This window comes from Propithecus coquereli, unplaced genomic scaffold, assembly GCF_000956105.1.
Source record: "Propithecus coquereli isolate 6110/MARCELLA unplaced genomic scaffold, Pcoq_1.0 Scaffold224, whole genome shotgun sequence".
Taxonomy (NCBI): domain Eukaryota; kingdom Metazoa; phylum Chordata; class Mammalia; order Primates; family Indriidae; genus Propithecus; species Propithecus coquereli.
This window is the reverse complement of record NW_012147634.1, coordinates 3,267,906-3,275,695: the sequence shown is the minus strand read 5'-3', so window position 1 is coordinate 3,275,695 and position 7,790 is coordinate 3,267,906.

Below are 7,790 nucleotides of genomic sequence, written 5' to 3'. Positions count from 1 at the left end.
GACAGCCAACATAAAGGAAATTAGTATATATAAATACTAAACCAAAAGGAATCTATCCAATATTAAGTAGAAAAGGAGAAAAAATGTATTAGAAGTACATAAAATATAAAATAAGATCATACGATGGTACCAATAGCACACTATTAAAGTACGTGTAAAAAGTTAAACTTGCCAATTATTATAAAAGATTCATCCTCTGAATGGATAACATGAAACTCCAACAATATGTTTTCTACACGACACACAGAAAGTTTGAAAATAAGGTAATCTTCACGACACAAAATATAGGTATTGCAAGCATAAGTAATAAAGAACATATAGACTGTCAGAGTGGATAAATAAGCTGATAGATCAAAAATAGACACAATTAGCAGAGATAAATGGATTACATACTATATATGAAAGGTAAAATCAGGACCATAAAGCTCTTAGAAGACAGGAGAATATTTTCATGAACAAAGGGTAGGCAAGATTTCTTAGACAGTTTTAACAAAAAGCATTAACTATAAAAGGGAAAAATTGATAAATTTGGACTTCATCAACATTAAAATTTTTTTCTTCAAAGGACACCATTTATAAAATAAAAAGGCAAGTCAGAGATTGGATAAAGAGTTTCCAAATTCTCACAAAAGAATTGTATCTAGAATATGTAAAGAACTCCTACAACTCAATTAAAAAAAACCAAAAACTCAAAATGGATAAAATATTTGAATAGACCTTTCATAAAATAAAATATACAAATTATGAATAAGCACTGGAAAAGGCACTCAGCATCAGGAAACTGCAAATTAAAATCACAATGGCACTGTCTTCTCTTCCACAACCTCCATTCCTGCCTCCATCCACTCCAGTCAGGATTCCATCCCCACCACCCACTGAAAATGCTTGTCAGTATAATCAGCGTTTCCAAGTGCTTATTTCTCTGTGCTTACACTTTTCATTTTAGCAGAATTCCATGAAGTTGTTTACTCCTTCCAACTCGAAACATTTTCTTCTGTTAACTCTTCTTTTTATAACACTAGCTCAGACTTCCTCACTAAGTGAGAAATCATGCAGCCAAACTGCTTACTCAACACATCCACTTAGATGCCTTGGAGGCAGCCCACACTGAAATGGCCCAAGAAGAAAGCCTGATGCTCTCCTCCACGTCCAACTGTCCTCTCTGTTGATAAGCCAACTCTCCATCTTGCTCAAGCAGAAAATCAAGAGTAACCCTTGATTTTCTTTTTATAAATCATTCCCTATATACCCTAGTCATCAGCAAATACTATAGTTGTGGCCTTCAAAAAAACAATAGCATATTAAGTCTGATTGGTTCTCAGTTTTCACTAAAAGCCTCCTGGTTCTAGACACAGTTATTTTTGCCTGGATTATTAAAATATCTTCCCAACTGTCTCCTTGCTGCCCCTTTTGCTCCTCCATGGTCCACTCTCCAAGCATTAATTGGGAGGGGTCATTATAAATCTGAATTAATTCCTGTCACTCTTCTCCTTGGACCCCTCTCCCACCTGACGACATATGACATTGCACAGCTCTTGGCATAAAGCCAAAGCTCTTTTTATTATAACGTGTACGCTTGAAAATAATTTGGTCCCTAAATATCTTAAACCTCCATTCTCTCTCAACTCTCATCCTTTCACGGTCACCTATATTATGCATCAGGGTTGATTTTGGGAGAGAGCTGTCCTGGTTCTTTGGCTCCTTGCTTGGATGAATCACAAGCAGGGCTGGTGTGACAGAGTGATGAAGACACGAAGCACTTCCACACCTGCAGCCTTTATCTGCAAAGTGAAAGTACCTTCCAGAGAGAGAGAGGAACAGGTTTGTCCCTGCAAGTGGCAAAGACCCTGAGTTTAAAGACAGAGTATAGAAAATATAGTATAGTATAATCTCTAAGTCAGTAGAGAGCAAACTGCTCCAATAAGGAACAGTGTCATCCCAGTGTTAGGGTCAGTCCTTTATGCTAATCCCTAATAATATGTTAAGTTGGGGGTAGAATAGTCATGTCTTTTCAGGGAAGTGTGTGGAGATTTCCAAAATCATGTACCCTCCCTTTTTCTGCCCTTGTATGTCTGGCTCTAGAACTGTCATGTCACTAGGGGGTGTGATTTTTACTGTGCTAATGGGGAAAGGTTACCCGCAGATGGTTCTCTATTTCTCTGAGTAAGCCCCAGCACAGGGAAAGTCCCTAAACCACCGTTTCCCACTGTTGTGTTCTCTACTGTTTGCCCTCACTGGTCTTTGCCACCTGCATGCCCTCATCCCTACCTAACATTATGTTCTAGCTATCCTCATCATTTTTTTTTCTATTTCTAACATATATAAATACTGTTCTAAACTTAGAAATGGTGTACTTGTTTTTCTCTCTATGTGGAATTCTCTAATCATACCGTTTGATGCATGAGTGGTTCCTTCTAGCATTTGAGTCTCAGCTTTCTAACCAGCCAATCTAGTGGTCTTCACACTCTCCTTATCACAGATTCAAATGTATTTCTTCTGATCACTTCTCTGTAATCTGTACTATTCATTTTTTTTAATTTTTAATGTTTACCTCTCAACCTCTGAATGCATGAAAATGTAAGTAAAATGAGAGTGAAGATTTTGGTATCTTTATTTACTAGCGTATCCCCAGCATCTAAAAAAGGTTTAGTAAATGGTAAATAAATTAATACACAGAAATTATCTTTGAAACTGTTATTCCAAATATAACATTTTCTTTGCTTAGCCACTTCTCTACAACCCAGTGTGAGCAAGAACATAAATGAAGAATGAAGCCTGTAGAGCAAAAAGGTAAAGTAAAACCTGACCACATGAAATTAAATTAGTTTAGATTTAACACAAGGAAGATGGAAATGAAAATAATGACATTTTAGTTTATTTGTGAAGAGTTGAAGTAGAAATGCAATTTTACCTCCAGTGTTTTTTGTCCTACAGCTTTGGTGTGCATTTTGTCTAATTAGTCGTATTAACAGGAGACTACACATTGGAAGACAATTCTAAAATTTGTACTTGAGGGGGATAAATTAAGTTTGGGCGGTAATTCAAGCTGCTGAAGAAAAGCAATTTGCAAGCACATTATTTAGGTTCTCTAATTTAGAAAATAATAAATCTTAGTTCACGGTCAGGATTTAGGGGAGAATATCAGAAAGGATATTTTTAAAAAGAACTCCTTTTCTATTTAGCTGCAAGTTATATGGCTGAAAAATATGTCTGTGCTTTGCAATATTTATTGGGAGGCCTACTATTTAACAAACGAAGGCCATTTATTCAGGTAAATGGAGGAACCATGGAATTATGGATTTACTCTATAGGTTTAAAAGAATTCAGAAATGTAATTATTGATATGTAATAATTGAGAATGTATTTTTTACTCATTTAAAATTTTGAATATCTTTTTCTAAAAAATATTTAGCTGCTTATATGGTTAGTTTGAAATTTATAGGTAGGTCTTGAGAGGTTATGAATTCTTGGAAAAAATCTGTTTGTTTCTGACTTGTTGGCTATTTTATGGAAATATTGAAATCTCCATTGCAGTATCCATAGCTTCGGAGGAAAGAGAGCTGTTTCTATTTAGCTTTAATTTTCTTGCTGTCTCGTCTGCAGCACTTGTAACAACATTCCTGGTGCCCTAAGGAACATCATATCACCATTTACTGTCTGATATTCCACCTAGAATATGAATTGACAATGGGAAAAACTCATACAAATAATACAAAGCACTTGAAAGACTTGAAGGGAATTATAAAGATTTAATACCCATTTAACATTAGAATTAAAGTCATCATATAAGACACACCAACAGCTGAAAAAGAGTAAGAAAAACGTAGTGTATATTACAAATGAAGAATTAGTATAAACACCATGATGGGTCACATCTCTACTTTGTTATTCTTCCTATTTGGAAAAAAACCCCACAACAACCCTACTTTTCTTAATTCTTCTTGCACAGGTACTTTGCGTAATTAGTAGTAGCTTGAGTGTGTGGTTGGTTCTCATCATTTTATTTTGAAATCCTGTTTTTTTAGTTTGTTTTGAGCTTGATTTTCTTTATTGAGGTCTACTTTTGTGTGTGTTACTTTTCTGCTCCCTCAATTGAGAGGTCGGCCCAGATCTTTGAGGCATGATGTTTTCTGCTAAAGTACAGCACTCTACTAGGGTGAACAACCTTTCTGATTTGCTCCAGACTGAGATGTTGTCTGGGATATTAGACTTTCAGTACTAAATTTTGGACAGTCTGGGACAGTTGGCCACCCTAGCACTGAAAAAGAGAAAGAATATAGAAATATCTTTGAAAACAGAAGATCAAACAGGAGAAATTAGGTGCCCTTAAAAGTTTGTGCCTGTTTAACTGTAAGTTCCTCTGTCAGCCCATTTTGGATGTAAGAATGTCATCTAAATTTTAGAACACTTCTAAGTTAAAATGGGCAGGTGTGAAATGTTGTCAACCCCAGAGCAATGAGCAATGTCAGTTGGAAAAAATATTCTGCTAGAAGTGGAAAACGATCAGGACTGAATGGGTAGCCTCAGTGTACTATTAAATATAAATAATTTTTTGAAACTTTAAGTTCAAGATTTTCAAATTGTTTTGGAGGCTTACTGAATTCAGCCACCATCTTTGTGTCAATAGTCCTCTACTTGCCATCCTTCCCTTGGATTTTATTGCATTTATAATTTATTAAAGAGTTAATTTCACATATTATCAGTTCTAAGGGATGGGCTCATGTAGCTTGAGAATGAGGTACTTAACTAATACATCTTTGAAAGATGCATCTCTAACTTTCCTCTTAATCTTTTTAAGCAGCTTTATTAAGATATAATTTACACATACAATTCACCCATTTAAAATGTACAATCTGTCTCTTTTTAGTATATTCACAGAGCCATGCGACCATCATCCAGTAAAGAAACTCCATAACCATTAGTAGTCATTCTTCATTTCCCTCTGTAATACCCTCTTATCCCCTACCCCGACCCCTGGCCCCAGGCAATCATATATCTAGTTTCTGTTTCTATATGTTTGCCTATTCTAGTTAAATATCTAATTGTGCTTGTATATCCTTTGACCAATTTATCCCCATTCTCCCTCCTCCCTAATTGCTCAAGCCCTGCAGAACCATCACTCTACTCTTTCCTAAGAGATCAGGTTTCTTAGATTCCACATATAAGTGAGATCATGCAGTATTTGTCTTTCTGTGCAGGGCTTACTCTTTGAAGTCATTTCCTCTCTAGATTTTTTTCACACCACACTTTCCCCCTTTCCTTTGAGCTTTCAAATATATCCTTCTAGAACTTCTTCTCAGGCCACTAGAATGCCCCTTAAGTATTGGGATTTTCCAATACTCTATCCTTCCCTTGTTCCCTTTTGTTCCATTCTCTTCCCTTTCCTTCCCTTATACTACCTTTCCTTATTTTTCCCTATCCTTCTTTGCTTTTCTTTTTCTTTTCTTAGAGAAGGTGATCTTAGATGACACGTAGGAGGTGATCTCATCTATCCTGATGGTTTCAATGGTGACTCTCAAGTTTATATCTCCACCCAAGATTTCTTTTCTGAGATTCAGACTTACATACAATTGCTACAGCCCTATGCAACCAGGCCTCATGTGTTCTTCAATATTAACCCATCAAATACTAAACTCATCATTATTCAACTGCCCTTGTCCTAATCAGTTCTTCTTCCTTATTTTCCAATTCAAAGCATGGTACAACCTTTTCCCAAAGCCTAGAAATTGGGGCTTATCTTTACTGTCGTATTCATCCAGTCAATAATTCTAATCAATTCTAAATTTTCTAAGCTGTATGTGTCTCTCCATATCCTTTGGTACAGACCCTCTTCTTTGCTCACCTGGATTACCGTAACAAGCTATAATTTTTCTTCCTATGGATGAATGGCCTTGTCCTTTCTTCAAATAAATTCTATAAATGACAGCCAGTTGGCTTTCTAAACTATGAATCTTACAATGTCATTCTCAAACTAGAAATTCCTCGAGGACAAAATCCAAATTTCTTAGCATGAATTACACAGACATTTCGTGATCTGTCACCCACTTACCCGTCCACTCTCATCCCTGAGTACTAATCACCACTTTTCCCCACCCTGCCGGACGCTGATTTGTCTCATTCAGCCAGAGTAAGCTGCTTGTAGGTCTTTGAGCGAGTATTTGGTTTTGCCATCCTTTTCCAGGAGTACCTTCCCTGCCTGGTTAATACTTTTCATCCTTCAAGATTCAGCTCAAGCAGCACATTTTCAGGGAAGTGTGTTAGTTGCTGCTACAAAGTAATAAAGTCACTGTGCAAACCTCCTACATAAGCATTCATCTCAGTTTATTATCATTTTTGTTTATTTGTTTGTCTTTCTCAATAAGCCGTAAGCTCCTTTCCTACTAGGAACCATACATTATTTATCTTTCTGCTTTCAGCTTCCAGCACTCAAGGCAGCACATAGTAGGTAACTGGCAACTGGTAAGTCAGTATCTGGAATGAGAGTGATAAGAGCAAAGGCTCAACATGACTTTCTAAATCTGGCTATTATAAATTTGAGGCATGCCTACGCAACATTAAGCAACAGGGGGACAATTCTTTACCTTGCTTCTCTTCATGCTGGTAAGAACCAAGACAGTATCTTATCTATGTGTTTGAATCTCTCTCCTTCTCTCTCTTGAATTTTCTCAAAATAAATATTTTTTCTATTATAACTCAGTCTCACGCATCTATTAGTTATGTTTTAAAGAGACTGCTCAGATAAGAGTAATGGTAGAATAAAACTGAAATTCTGGTTTCTTAAGTCAAACTGATAAGGTTTTGAATTCAGATTCTGCAACTTGTTAGTCTATAATCCTGCACACATAATTTTTCTTCTTTTATTTAAAGTGATAAAATGGTCATAATACAACTTTTCTTACAGGGCTGCTAAAAAAAATTAGAAACAATGCATGCCAAATAACACATAGTAGACGTTCAATAAATTATTATAACTGTGGTAGCAGCAGCAGCAGTTCAGTGTCCCAGTAACAGGAGCAGATGTAATTCTACCACAAAACTGAATTCCTCTGTTTTTAAATAGAATCTGCATGGGAGTATAACAAATATGAAACTCCTGGAGTGCAAGGTGGGGTTACATTTTTAAATTTCCATTTTGATAACAGCTCCAAGCTCTAAGTATTCTTCATTTTGATTTTTCATATCCATAAATTTGTGAATTCAATGCATTTATTGAAGTTCAGGTCAAGTATTTTGCTAATCATTATGGGAAGATGCAAAAGAATTAAGACACTGGCCTATCTTGAATGAGTTTAAAAATCATTCAGTAATCTAGGAAAAGAGAAGGAAAAACACTTGAAAATAAAAAGTAATTTTTTACTGAGTATATTATTAAAATTAATTAGTAAATATGATTAACTTTGAATAAATATTCAGAGTATCACTTTATATGAAATAATAACTGAAATTTCTGATATCTAAACAATATCAATTAATAATCATGGAAGTGTATATTACATTTACTTTCTTTATGACCCCATCTAATATTTTGGTTTCAAATGCCATTTTTTCTCTATTTCCAAATTCCTATTTCCAGTGTGAACTTGCCCCCTGAACTCCAGACTCGAGTATCCAACTCTCTACTTAACATCTCTATTTGGATGTATGATACATGACTACAGCTTAAAATGTGTAACATTAAACACTGACTTTTCTACCTTAAACATGGTCTTCTCCAAGTCAGTAAATAGAAACTCCTCCATTTAACCAGTTTCTCAGGCCCAAATCCTTAGTGTCATCCTTTTTTTTTTTTG